This window comes from Ursus americanus, chromosome 26 (genome assembly GCF_024610735.1).
Source record: "Ursus americanus isolate L20-20 chromosome 26, mUrsAme1.1.p, whole genome shotgun sequence".
Taxonomy (NCBI): Eukaryota; Metazoa; Chordata; class Mammalia; order Carnivora; family Ursidae; genus Ursus; species Ursus americanus.
In genome coordinates, this window is record NC_142152.1 from 10,990,213 (window position 1) to 11,004,840 (window position 14,628).

Below are 14,628 nucleotides of genomic sequence, written 5' to 3' on the forward strand. Positions count from 1 at the left end.
TATATGCACTATTAGAAGAGATAAATAATCCAAAAGTATGCAGCTATTTAAAATGTAACTACTGGGGCATCTCCCTTCAGTTCAGGTCATGATCCCGGGGTCCTGGGATCAAGCCCCACATCGGGCTCCCTGCTCAGCGGGGAGTCTGCTTCTCCCACTGCCCCTCCCCCTGCTTGTGCACGTGCTCTCTCTCTTTCTCTCTCTCAAATAAATCTTCTAAAAATAAAAAAAAATAAACATAAAATAAAACATAACTACCTACACTTGAAACTAATACAACTATTTTATGTTAACTACACCTCAATAAAAAAAAATCACATTAAAAATGGGTGATTTCAACAGATACTTCCCCAAAGAAGATACACAGATCACAGACAAGCATATGAAAAAAATGCACATCGTTAGTCATTACGGAAATACCAATAAACCACAATAATATACCATCACACACCTGTTAGGATGACTGAGGATCCTGCGTCCTGGGAAACTCCTCAGTCCCAGGCAAATCTAAATGGTTGGCCACCCTAAATTACACTTGTATAAAATTTTATAAAACGCAAACTAATCTATAGTGACAAATTCTGTTGGGGGTTGCACAGGATTGGACAGAAGGAGGAAGTGAAGACAGTGGAAATTATGAAGAGGCACAGGGCAACTTTGAAGCGTGACAGATGTGTTTACTATCTTGACTGTGGTGATGCTTTCAGGGGTATATACACATAAATGTCCAAGGCACAAAATGGTATGCATAACAGGTTCAATTTACTGTATATTAATTATGCTCCATAGTTCTGTTAAAAACACTGTCTTGGCTGTAAAAAAAATTTTATGTGTATATACAACATATATATACACATATTTATAATAATAATTATTAAGGTATATATAAGTTTATATATATGTACACATACATAGAACTACTAACAAACCCTGACCTGGCCCACTTGGCGGGCTGACACCAGCGCAGACCTAACTGATGCCGTAATCCCAACTTGAGCTCATCGCTTACGCAGGAAAACAGGAGGCCGACCTACTGAGGAGCCCGTCTCCAGCCAGCCCAGCACTTACCTAGCACAGCAAGAGAAGCTACCAGCAGCAAGTAGCAGCCCTTAGAGACTCTGCTCTCTCATCGTGGGACAGAGAACATCCACAGCCTTTTGACTTCACGAAACCTACTCCATTTCTCTCCTCACGACCCTCAGCCCCAGGGCCTCCGCCCTGTGCTGGATATGGTCCCTACAGACAGTATGTCTTTTCCACTCAGGCTGCAATCTTTGCTCTCTTCATCTTTCTTTTTCTCGTGTTTTCATTATACTGTTTACAGATTCGTTGAGGTATAACTGACACACAATAACCTGTACATATTGTGTACGATTTGATTCGTTTTGATATGCTTTTGTGTACACACACACACACACACACACCCATAAAACCGTAAGTGCAGTCAAGATAATGAAGACATTCATCACCCCCGAAAGGTCCCTCATGTCCTTAGTCATCTATTCCTCCATCTCTCCCAACCCCCATCCCATCCCCTGACAACGACAGATCTGTTGCTACTATAGTTTGCTTCTTCCAAAATTTTGTATAAATGAGGTCTTAGAGTATGTATGATTTTTGGTCTTCTTTCATTCACCATTATTTTAAGATTCATAAGGTTACATGTATCTCTCGGTAGTTCAATGCTTTTTATTGCTGAACAGTATTCTGCTCTATGGATACATCACAGTTCGTTTATCCTCTCACCTGTTGGCCATCATTTGGTTTGTTACCAGTTTGGGGCTATTACAAATAGAGCTGCTATGAACATTTGTGTAGTTTTGTATGAACGTATGCCTTCATCTCTCTTCAGTAAATACCAAGAAGTGGAATGAATGGGTCACCTGGTAGGTGGACACTTAACTACTTAAGAAAATGCTCATCAGTTTTCAGAGTAGTTGTACCCCCCCAAACAAAGGAGTACCAATTTGTATCACCCCCAACCCAGTACTGTAGGAGCATTCTCATTACTCCACATTCTCCCAAACCCTTGATATGATCAGTCTTTTTAATTTTAGCCGATCTATTGGGCATGGGGTGGTTTCTCATTATGTTTTAATTTGGATTTCTCTGAGGAATAATTTAAGCAGCATTTCATGTAATTATTTGCCATCACTGTATCTTCTTTGATGATAAATGCATTAAATCATTTGCCTATTTTAGTTCAAGCACCCTTTAGTAAAAAGATCATTCTTTCCCCACGACCTTGACACTTTGTTAAAAATTGCTTGTTGTACAGTCTATTTCTGGACTCTATCCTGTTCCAGTGATCTATCTTTATGTCAATACTTGTTATTTTGATTACTATGGCTTTAGAATAAATCTTGAAGTCCACTAGTATAAGTCCTCCAACTTAGTTCTTTTTCAAAGTTGTTTTGGCTATTCTAGGTTCATTATATTTCCCTACGAATTTAAGAATGTTTGTGGATTTCTACCCCAAAAAAGCCTGAGATTTTTACTGGGATCAAATCGATTCTAAGGATCATTTTGAGGGAGGATTGAGATCTTACCAATACTGAATCTTCTAGCTCATTAACATATCTCTCCATTTATTTAGAATTTCTGTAATTTCTCTCAGCAATGTTTTGAATTTTCAGTCTCACATCTTTTGCCAAATTTATCCCTAAGTGTTGTAATTCTAATGCTATTATAAATAGTACTGACATTAATTTCAATTATCATTTGTTCACTGCTGTAATGTAGGAATACAATTGACTTTTATACATTGCCCTTTTATCCTACAACCTTACTAAACTCATTTTTGTAGACTCCTTGGGGTTATCTACATCAATTAGCATGTTTTCAAATAGAGTTTTACTTCCACCTTTCCATTCTGGATGCCTGTTATCTCTTGTCTTGCCTTATCACATGGGGTAGAATTTCTAGTAAAATGTTGAATAGAATTAGTGATAGTGAACATACTTGCCTTGTTCCTGATTAAGTATAATACTGGCTGTAAGTTTTTCATAAATACCCTTTATTAGGTTGAGGTTTCCCTGTATTCATAGTTTGTTTAGAGTTTTCAGCAGGAATGGGTATCAGATTTTGCCAAATGCTTTCTCAGTATCTGTTAAGATAAAATGTTTTTCATTATTATTCTGTTAATATGGTGAATTATGTTGATTGATTTTCAAATGTTAAAGAAACCTTATATTCCTGGGAAAAGTCCACTTGTTCATAATATGTTTTTGGAGTAAATTCACTAAAATTTTTTTAGAGATGCAAAAATTCTATTATAAAATTATACAAAATTTAGTGTCTATGTGCATGAGAGATATTGGTCTGTTGTCTTTTCTTCCAATATATTGGTCTGGGTTTTCTATCAGAGTAATGCTGGCCTTATAGAATGAATTTGAAAGTATTTTCTGCTCCTCAATTTTCTGCAAAAGTATGTATAAATTTCATGGATGTTAAGTAACATGCTACTAAGCAATGAACAAGTCAACCACGGAATCAAAGAAGAAATAAAAAATTACATGGATAGAAATGAAAATGAAAACACAATGATCCAAAATTTTTGAGATGCAGCAAAAGCAGTTCTAAAAGGAAAATTTATAGCAGTACAGGTATACCCCAAGAAGCAAGAAAAATCTCAAAGAAACAACCTAACCTTACACCTAAAGGAGCTAGAAAAAGAACAAACAAAACCCCAAATCAGCAGAAGGAAGGAAATAATAAAGATTAGAGCAAAATAAATGATACAGAAACTAAAAACAAAAGGAAACAATAGACCAAATCAATGAAACCAGGAGCTGGTTCTTTGGAAAAAAAAAAAAAATCAATGAAACTGATAAACTTCTAGACAGACTCATCAAAAAAGGAGAGAAAGAGAGAGAGAGAGAGAGAGAGAGGACTCAAATAACCGAAATCACAAACGAGAGAGAAGAAATAACAACTGACATCACATAAATACAATTATAAGAGATTATGAAATATTATATGCCACTAGACAACTTAGAAGCAATGAATAAATTCCTAGAAACAGTAAATCTACCAAAACTGAAGAAGAAATAGAAAACTTGAACAGACTGATCACCAGCAATGAAATTGAATCTATAATCCAAAAACTCCCGACAAACAGAAGTCCAGGACCAGACGGCTTCACAGGCAAATTCTACCAAACATTTTAAAAAGATCTAATACCTATTCTTCTCAAACTACTCCAAGAAAATAGAAGAAGAAGGAAAACTTCCAAATACATTCTATAAGCATTACCCTGATACCCAAACCAGAGAAAGACTTCACACACAAAAAGAGACCTACAGGTCAGTATCTCAGATGAATATAAATGCAAAAATCCTCAACAAAATACTAGCAAACTGAATCCAACAATACATTAAAAAAAATCGTTTGCCATGATCGAGGGAGATTTATTCGTGGGATACAAGGTGGTTTAATATTCACAAAACAATCAACATGATACATCACCTCAATAACAGAAAGGATAAAAACCATATGATCATTTCAATAGATGCAGAAAAAGCACTTGACAAAGTACAGCATCATTCATGAAAAAACCCTCAAAAAAGTAGATTTAGAGGGAACATATTTCAATATAGTTAGGGCCTTATATGAAAAACCCACAGCTAACATCATCCTTAATAGAGAAAATCTGAGAGCTTTTCCCATAAGGTCAGAACATGACAATGATGTCCATTCTCACCACTTTCATTCAACATAGTACTGGAAGTCCTAGCCACAGCAATCAGACAACAAAAAGTAATAAAAGGCATCTAAATTTGTAAGGAAGGAATAAAGCTTTCACTGTTTGCAAATGACATGATGCTATATACAGAAAACCCTAAAGACTCCATCAAAAATCTACTAGAATTGATCAATGAATTCAGTAAAGTCACAGGATATAAAATTAATGTACAGAAATCTGTTGTATTTCTATACACCAATAATGAAGCAGAAAGAGAAATTAAGAAAACAATCCCATTTATAATTGCACCAAAAATAATAAAATACCTAGGAATAAACTTAGCCAGAGAGATGAAAGACCTGTACTTTGAAAACTATAAAACACTGATGAAAGAAATTGAAGACAACACAAAGAAATGGAAAGACAGTCCATGTTCATGGATTGGAAGAATTGTTAAAAAGTCTATACTACCCAGGGGTGCCTGGGTGGTTCAGTCAGTTGGGCAGCTGACTCTTGATTTCAGCTTAGGTCATGATCTCAGGATTGGGGGATCAAGCCCTGTGTCAGGCTCTGTGCTCAGCAGGGAGTCTGCTTGAGATTCTCTCTCTCCCTCTGCCCCTCCACCTGCACGCATATTCTCTCTTTCTCTCTCTTTTTTTTAAGTCTATACTAACCAAAGCAATCTATAGATTTAATGCAATCCCTATCAACATATCAACAGCATTTTTCACAAAGGTGGAACAAACAATCCTAAAATTTGTATGGAACCACAAAAGATCCCAAGTAGTCAAAACAATCTTGGAAAAGAAAAATAAAACTGGGTATCACAGTTCTAGACTTTAAGTTATATTACAAAACTGTAGTAATCAAAACAGTATGGTAATGGTATAAAAATAGACACATAGATCAGTGGAACAGAATAGAAAACTCAGAAATAAACCCATAATTATATGGCCAATTAATCTTTGACAAAGGAGGAATAAATATACAATAGGCAAAGGACAGTCTCTTCAACAGTGCTGAGAAAACTGGACAACACACAAAAGAATGAAACTGGACTGCTTCCTTATACCATACACAAAAATAAACTCAAAATGGATTAAAGACCTAAATGTGAAACATGAAACCCTAAAAATCCTAGAAGAGGGGCGCCTGGGTGGCTCAGTCATTAAGCGTCTGCCTTCGGCTAAGCGTGTGATCCCAGCGTTCTGGGATTGAGCCCCACATCAGGCTCCTCTGCTGGGAGCCTGGTTCTTCCTCTCCCACTCCCCCTGCTTGTGTTCCCTCTCTCGCTGGCTGTCTCTCTGTCAAATAAATAAATAAAATCTTTAAAAAAAATAAAAAAATAAAAATCCTAGAAGAGAGCACAGGCAGTAATTTCTCTGACCTTGGCTGTAGCAACATCTGTCTAAATAGGTCTCCTGAGGCAACAGAAACAAAAGCAAAAATACACTATTGGGATTACATCAAAATAAAAACCTTCTGCACAGCAAAGGAAACAATCAACAAAAGTAAAAGGCAACCTACTGAGTGGGGAAGATATTTACAAATGACGTATCTGATAAAGGTTTAATATTCAAAATATATAAAGAACTTACACAACTCAACACCAAAAACAAATAATCTGATTTTAAAATGGGCAAAAGACATGAACAGACATTTTTCTAAAGAAGACATACAGACACATGAAAAGATGCTCATCATCACTAATCACCAGGGAAATGCAATCAAAACTACAATGAGATATCACCTCACACCTGTCAGAACAGCTAAACTCAACAACATAAGAAACAGTAAGTGTTGGCAAGGATGTGGAGAAAAGGGAACCCTCTTGCACTGTTGGTGGGAATGCAAACTTGTGCAACCACTGTAGAAAACAGTATGGAGGTTCCTCAAAAAAAAAAAAAAAAAAAAAAAAAGTTAAAAACAGCACCACCCTACAATCCGGTAATTACACTACTGAATATTTACCCAAAGAATACAAAAACCCTACTTCAAATGGATACAGACACCTCTATGTTTATTGCAGCATTATTTACAATAACCAAATTATGGAAGCAGTCCACATGTCCACTGAAAGATGAACGGATAAAGAAGGTGTGGTATATATATATACAATGGAATATTACTCAGCCATAAAAAAGAATGAAATCTTGCCATTTCAAACAACACGGATGGAGCTAGAAAGTATAATGCTAAGCGAAATAAGTCAGAGAAAGACAAATACCATATGATTTCATTTATATGTGGAATTTTACATAACAAATGAACAAAGGAAAAAGAGAGAGAGAAACCAAGAAATAGACTTTTTTTTTTTTTAAAGATTTTATGTATTTATGTGACAGAGAGATAGCCAGCGAGAGAGGGAACACAGCAGGGGAGTGGGAGAGGAAGAAGCAGGCTCCCAGTGGAGAAGCCCGATGTGGGACTCGATCCCGGAACGCCGGGATCACGCCCTGAGCCGAAGGCAGACGCTTAACGACTGCGCTACCCAGGCACCCCAAGAAATAGACTCTTAACTATAGAGAACTGATAGCTACCAGAGGGGAGGTGGGTGAGGAAATGGGTGAAATGGGTGATGGGGAATTAAGGAGTGCACTTGTCCTGATGAGCGCTGAGTAATGGATAGAAGTGTTGAATCACTATATTGTACACCTGAAACTAATATAACACTGTATGTTTACTATACTGGAATTAAAATTTAAAACTAAAAATAATAAACTTTAAAAAAGTAAAAAACAAAGTATGTGTAAATTTGGGGTTGTTTATTCCTTAAATGTCTGGTAGCATTCTCCCAGAAAAGCCATCTGGGCCTGGAGTTTTCTTTGTGGAAAGATTTTTTACTGCAAATTCAATTTCCTTAATAAATATGTGCCTATTCAGGATTTTTAAATTTCTTCTTGAGTGAGCTTCAATAATTTGTGTCTTCTAAGGAATTTTTCCATTTCATCTAAGTATTCAAATGTATTGGAACAGTTTTTCATAGTAGGACCTCATTATTTCTTTTAATATCTTCAGAATAGTAATGTAAGCTCTCTCACTCCTGATATTAGTAATTTGTCTTTTTTTCTGACTAGTCTGTCTAGAGGCTTATTAAATTTTTCTCAAAAAAATCAGCTTTTGGTTTCCTTGATTTCTGTTGTTTTCCATTTTTCTGTTCTATTGATCTCCACTCTAATCTTTATCATTTCTTCTGCTTACTTGGAGTTTCATTTGCTCCTCTTTTCCTAGTTTTCTTAAGGTCAGAAGCTAAGGTCATTCATTCGAGACCTTGCTTTTATTCTAATATGGGCTTCAAGTGCTATAAAGTCCCCTCAAACTATTGCTTTAGCTGCAACCCACAAATTTTGCTATAATGTACTTTCATTTTAAGTTAGTTCAAAATATTTCCCAGTATTGGTTTTGATTTTTTTCTGTGATCCACGGGTACTTAGATGTATGTTATCTGGTTTCCAAATGTTTGGAAATTTTCCAAGATCGTTTTATTATTTGTTTCTAATTTTGTTCCACTGTGTCAAAGACAATACTTTGTATGATTTAAATCCTTTTTAATGTATTCAGACTTGTTTTATGACTCAGAATATGGTCGATCCTAGTAAATATCTCCTGAACACATGCAAAGAATTAATTTTCTACTGTTGTTGGGTAGAGGGTTGTATATATGCCAAGTAGGTCAACCTGGTTCACAGTATTGTTCAAGTCTTCTCTATATTTACTGATTTTCTGTCTACTTGCTCTATATTGATAGAACCAAGAGAGGGATATTAAAATCTCCAACTATAGCAAGAGATCTGTCCATTTCTCCCTGAAGTTCTACCAGATTTTGCTTCATATATTTTGAAGTTCTCTTTTTAAGGCAGAAGTGTTTAGGATTTTATGTCTTCTTGACAAATTTACCCATTTATCTTTATGAAAGAAACTTCTTAATCCCCAGAAATAGTCTTTGCTCTAAAATTTACATTTTCTGGGGTATCTGCCTCAGTCTGTAGAGCATTCAGCTCTTGATCTCAGGGTCTTGAGTTCGAGCCCCACGTCAGGTGTGGTGATTACTTAAATAAACTTATTTTTTTAATTTACATTTTCTGATATTAATATAGCCTCTCCAGCTTTCTGTTGATTAATCTTAGCATGGTACATCTTTTTCCATCTTTTTACTATTAACTTATTTATATCTTTATATTTAACAGGGTTTCTTGTTAGCAGCAAATAATTGCATCTTATTTATTCAATCTTTTCCTCTTAATTGAGGTATTCAGCACACTTAACATATGTAATTATTGATAGGATTGAATTTAAATTTACCATCTTGTTCAGTGTTTTCTATTTGTCCTATCAATACCTTGCTTTATTTTTCCTTTTTTTTGTCAAATTTTGGGTTATTTTTTATGGTTCCATTTTACCTTCTTTGTTGGTACTTTGGCTCTCTTTGCTATTTTATTGGATGCATTTGGGTTTATGATATACATGGTTTATCTTCAGGTAATACATGGCCCTTCAGGTACATAATAAGAAAAAATACTTCCTTTTGTCCTCTCCCAGCCTTTGTGGTCTTGTCCTATGTTTTACTTTCACATAAACCCACAATATATTATTTTTGCTTTAAGCACTAGACTATCCTCTGAAGATAAATAGTTTAAGAAAAAAATGCATATTTACCCCATTTGTAGGTCCTCTTTATTCTTTTGTGCAGATCCATGTCTCCATCGATCTCATTTTCCTCCTACTTGAAAAACTTCCATTAATGTTTCTTACAGTGTAGGTCTGCTAGTGGTGAATTCTTTCACGTTTTGTATATCTGAAAATATTTATATTTTGCCTTCATTTTTGAAAGACATTTTCATTGTGTAAAGAATTCCTCACAGTTCTTTAAGTACTTTAAAGACGCTGTTCCCTTGTCCCCTTGACTTGCAACAGAACAGAAATTTGCTGTCATCCTTGTCTTTGTTCATTGTATATAATCTTTATTCTCTGACTGCTTTTAAGATTTTTCTCTTTATCATTGGCTTTAAGCAACTTGATTATGATATGCCTTGGTGTGCTTTCTTCATGTTTCTTATGCTTGGGATTCATCGAGCTTCTTGGATCTGTGTGTTTATAGTTTTCATTAAATTTGGAACATTTGCAACCATGATTTCTTCAAGTATTTTTCTACACCACCCATTAGAGATTCCAAATTCACATATATTGGCAACTACAGTTGTCCCACAGCTCACAGTGCTCTGTTAAGCTTTTAACAGAGCACTTTTAAACTTTTTTCTTTCCATTCTGCTTTGATAGTTTCTATTGCTATGACTTCAACTCCCCTAATCTATTCTTCTGCTATGTGTAACAGATTGTACAAGTGCTGACGACACTGACTCCATCTTCGGCCCTCCATCTTGTTCATGCCTGCGCAACGACCTCCCTCGAGGCTACATGTTCCAGGCCCCATGGAGGTTAATGTAAGCGCTGACTGGTACGCAGGAAGGCTGGTTCTGATCGTCCCTAAAGTGGTGCACAGATGGCACCACTTAGATAATTAGTGGAGTTCCTCTGGCACACAGATGGTGACACTTTAGAAAACTACCCTGTGACCTCACTGCCACACTCCTCACTCTATAAAAACTGGGGAACAAGGTCCAAACTTGGCAGATAATAGGGGCAGAGAGTAGCTGTGTACCGCCTGGATCGTCCATCTGCCCAATTCCCCCGTCAGTAAGTTCCCCTAAATAAAACTGTGTAAACAGTACAGAGTGTCTTGCATTGTTTGTTGGTCTCAAAGTGCTTTCTTAGTCTGGAGGATATTTGACTGTCCCTCTTCCACCTTATAACACAGATATAAACCCCACGGAGATAGAATTTTCATATTTAGAAGTTACAGTTTGTGCATGTTTCATATTTTCCATGTCTCCCCTAAATCTGTTCATACTTTCCTCTACCAATTAGACTTATGGAAAGTAGAGTAAGTATTGTTACTAAACTATTGCTTTAATGTTCTTGTCTACTAATTCTATCATCTGTATCACGTGGGGGTCTTTTCTAATTTCTTGGTTCTCCTCATTACATTAGAGGTCACGTTTTCTGCTTCTTGGCACGCTTGCTAACTTTGGACTGGTTATAAGACATTACAAGCTTCATCACCGTAAAACTGGGTGGGTGCTGGATATTCTTGAGCTTTGTTCTGTGATGCAGTGAAGTTACTTGACAATGAGCTTGATCCTTCAGGCGTGCTCTTAAGTTGGGTTTGGTAGGACCAGAGCAGCCTTTAGTCTAGAGCTAAGTTTACCTCACCACTGACACAATACGTTTTGGGGCACTATACCCAATGTCCAGTATATTACAAGCTTTTCCTCTGACTGTGGGAACATGAACTATTCCTGGCCCTGGGTGAATGCTAGGGATTATTCTGCCTGCTCCTTTCTGATGGCTCTTTCTCTGTCCTTGGTTAAGTATCTTTATAAGCATGAGATTAGTGCTCAGCTGAAGACTGGAAGGGCATCTGCCACAGACCCACAAAGCCTCTGCGGCTGGCTCTTCCCTCGCCAGTAGTCTCCTCCCCTGCAAATCCCAGCGGCGTTGGCCTCCCCAAATGCACAATTCTGTCTTCCCAGTGCAGGGAGACCTCGAGTGTCTCTTTGGCTTACCTCTCCCTATGGGACCCGGAAGTTGGCTCTACGTAGTAAACTGGATGATCAAAGGGTTCATTTTGTGTCCATTCTCTTGGGGATCACTGTCCTGTGTGGTTTACTGTCCAATATCTATTTTGTACATTCTCTAGTTTTTCTTTTTTTTCAAGGTGGGAAAGTAGATTCTGTCCCTATTTTTAACGTAATGCTACAAACAGAACAAAAAACAAAAAACCACACGCTTACACCTTCAAATGCTTAAAACCTAGCATAGAAAAGACCCCTCTTCTCTCCTGACAGTGGAAATTTTCCAATAGAAACAGAATCCCATCTTCCTAAACCCATTTGACAACTGTTATGACTACCAAGTGAGAAAGGAACTTTGTTAAAAGATTTCCTAAATGGAGATTTACTATAAACAAATTCTACTCAATTTACCACCACAAGTGGTAATTACCTCACATGCCTGACTCACCCTCTGTAATTCTCTGACTACGACAGTTCTGTCAGATGCTGCAGCAGGAACGCCGTGGCCTTAGCGTTTCCCGTTTGCACAGATGATGCTTCTAGCTTTCACAGCAACACAATATGACATCTCGGCGGCTAAACTGACGGTAAGGAGCCTTGCCAAACAGAAGGCTTTATACTGCAAAGTGTTGTAACAAGCAGCGAACGGCTTTCCAAGGAGCACTTTACTGCACAGAAAAGAGTTCTAAATTATTTCTGAAAGTAAGAGAAGCACCATAATCCGGCGTTTGCTGGTCCTCCTGGGCCAAGATGGGAATGCGTTTTTCAAGCAAATCCCCCTTTAACAGAGGCAGAAATGTCAGCACACATGTGAGGTAAGGTCTGTAGGTGGGTTCAAAGAGATCAGGAAAAGTTGACTTTCTTCCATGATCACTTTCAAATGTCTCAGCGGGGCATTTTCTACATGCACACCACCTTAATCGCTGATGTAAGCTGGACCCTTGTATTATGCTGTGAAAGGTGAATGGTAACAAATGTCAAGACGGTGCCAGAAGTCCCACAGCATTTACGAGTTTTCTTGGCTTTCCCTACAATTTTCATTTGTCCAACAATTGACCGTTTCTAGTCATAAACTGTTTCCCTGAGCTGGGGTTGAGAGTGTATTGGGTCTAGGGAAAATGTCCTGCCAGGCAAGTAGGGCCAGATTAAAACCCAACTGGGCAGTACCCAAAGGTTGTCTACAGGGTCTCTGTACCTCACATGACCTTCAGATGCCTTCTTCATTCCCCTCCTTCCCCCTCCGTCAAGACTTACCCTAGACCCAGCCGTCTATCTCCACGCTCTATACCAGGGCTACTCAAAGTGTGGTCTGTTACCAGTCCGCAGAGATAAGTAGGAATTGAGGGTAAGCGTCGGGAAACTCTTAGAGCAATTGACAGAGTAATTTTAAATCAATTTAGGGACACCTGGATGGCTCAGTCGGTTAAGCATCTGCCTTCGGCTCAGGTCATGATCCCAGGATCCTGGGATCGAGTCCCGCATTGGGTTCCTTGCTCAGCAGGAAGCCTGCTTCTCTGTCTGCCTGCTACTCCCCCTGTTTGTGCGGCTTCTCTTATTCTCTCTCTCCCTCTCAGACAAATAAATAAAATCTTTTAAAAAACTGTAAATCAATTTAATGTAATAACAAAAACTGGCACTTGTATTTTGTACTTTTACTTCATTTTTTCCAGTAATTTATTTTTATTATACGTCTACAATAATTTGGGAAAGAAAAAAGAAAAAGAAACCTGATCCTTCACCACAGATAGCTTGAGAAGCACTGCTCTAGAGATTTCCTTTCCGCTTCATCAAATCTAGCGCCAATGTCCAAGAGTCGATGGGGGTGTTAGACATGCAGAAAAGTATAGACTACAGAAGGAGAGGTCAGCTGGCCCCAGAACGTGGCCACAGATTCTGCACTGAGTTTTAGCCTCAGGAACTGCTGCTTTGGCTAATTTAAAATAAAGTAGCATACTATGATCCCACAGATTCTTATTGTTTCAAACATGAAAGTTCTTAGGTGGGATAAAATCTAGATAGTAAAGCCCCACATGATGTCCAAATGAAGTTAGCTGTAAGTCATCAGTTGAGGATTAAAACTTGCATATACATTTTATTTTAGAAAGAAACCAACCAACAAGAGTAAATAGCAAAGCAAAGCAATCAACACTGGTGACAGCAGCTGGACCAAATACCAGGTAGATAGTAAACTGAACAGCGTGAACACTACATAGAAATTTAGAAATGTGTACAAAACAGCACCACCGTACTTACAGCAGCAATGTTTATAATGGGAAAAAACACAAAGCCTGTAAATAAGTAAAGGTCCATTAATAAAGAAATGTCTAAATATAATTTAGACAATGTCCTCACTCAAAGATTGAGTTAGATCTCTCCTAGTTGACCTGGAGGTATTTCACAGCATTTTGAAAAGTAAAAAAGACACAGAGAAGTATTTGTATATTATGTACCCCAATTTTTTAAGTGGGGGGGGGAATCTTATCTTTGTGGATACTGAAGGTGAGGTGTTATTTTAAAAGATTATTAGAGAATAGAAGAAGGTATGAAGTCTGTCCTCTGGCCAGATTAACTACTTGGTGTTGGGATGGAAGGGTCAAGCAAATAATTAGATCAAAACAAGTCTCTTTCAAAGTCTCTATAATTTTTAACATAAGACACTATGCTGTTTATGTAAAATTATACATGTAAGCCTGTGTGTGCCTGGGTATCTCTCTGAATATGGATGTGTGTGTGCCCATATCTACCTACGTACCTACCTACCCACCCATCTCTGTCTACCTTTCTACCGAGCTGTATCTATCAAGAGCTGTCTGTCTATCCACAGACAACTGTTAAAGATTGGTCACCAAAGTTATGGTGCTGCTCTTGCCCAGGCACAGGGGAGAATCCTGGTGATATTTTTCTTCCTTATATGTTTTTCTCTTGTTTGACTATTTACAATAACCAGGTGTTACTTACATAATAAGAAAAGAGCAGCACGGCTACAACACCCACATATCTTCGACACCTCCCTCATTTCCCGCCTCTAACCCCTATGTTTCCTTCAGGAGATGCCCTTCCTCCCTGGTCCTGCACACCAAGTCAGTTCAGGCTCTCACTGTCCCGGGCCCCTGCCTCTGTCTCTCTCCTCTCCAGCCAATCCTCCACGTGGAAGCCAGAGTGACCTTTATGAAACGTCTATCTGTCCGCGACGCTCCCCTGTCTACACTTCTTCTAGGGCTGCTCTTTTTAATGATTTTTCTCCCTCTCCCTTACTCTGCTATGGGCTACTGGAAGGCAGGACTGGATCTTCAATGTCTTTACCAAATGAAT

The 14,628-nt window shown here is 37.9% G+C and overlaps 1 protein-coding gene across 1 annotated transcript in view; it reads right to left on the reverse strand.

The window, feature by feature from the left end:
* The window catches only part of ESR2 (estrogen receptor 2), a 69,428-nt gene that overhangs the window by 13,496 nt on the left and 41,304 nt on the right, over positions 1-14,628 (reverse strand). The window lies entirely within an intron of this gene.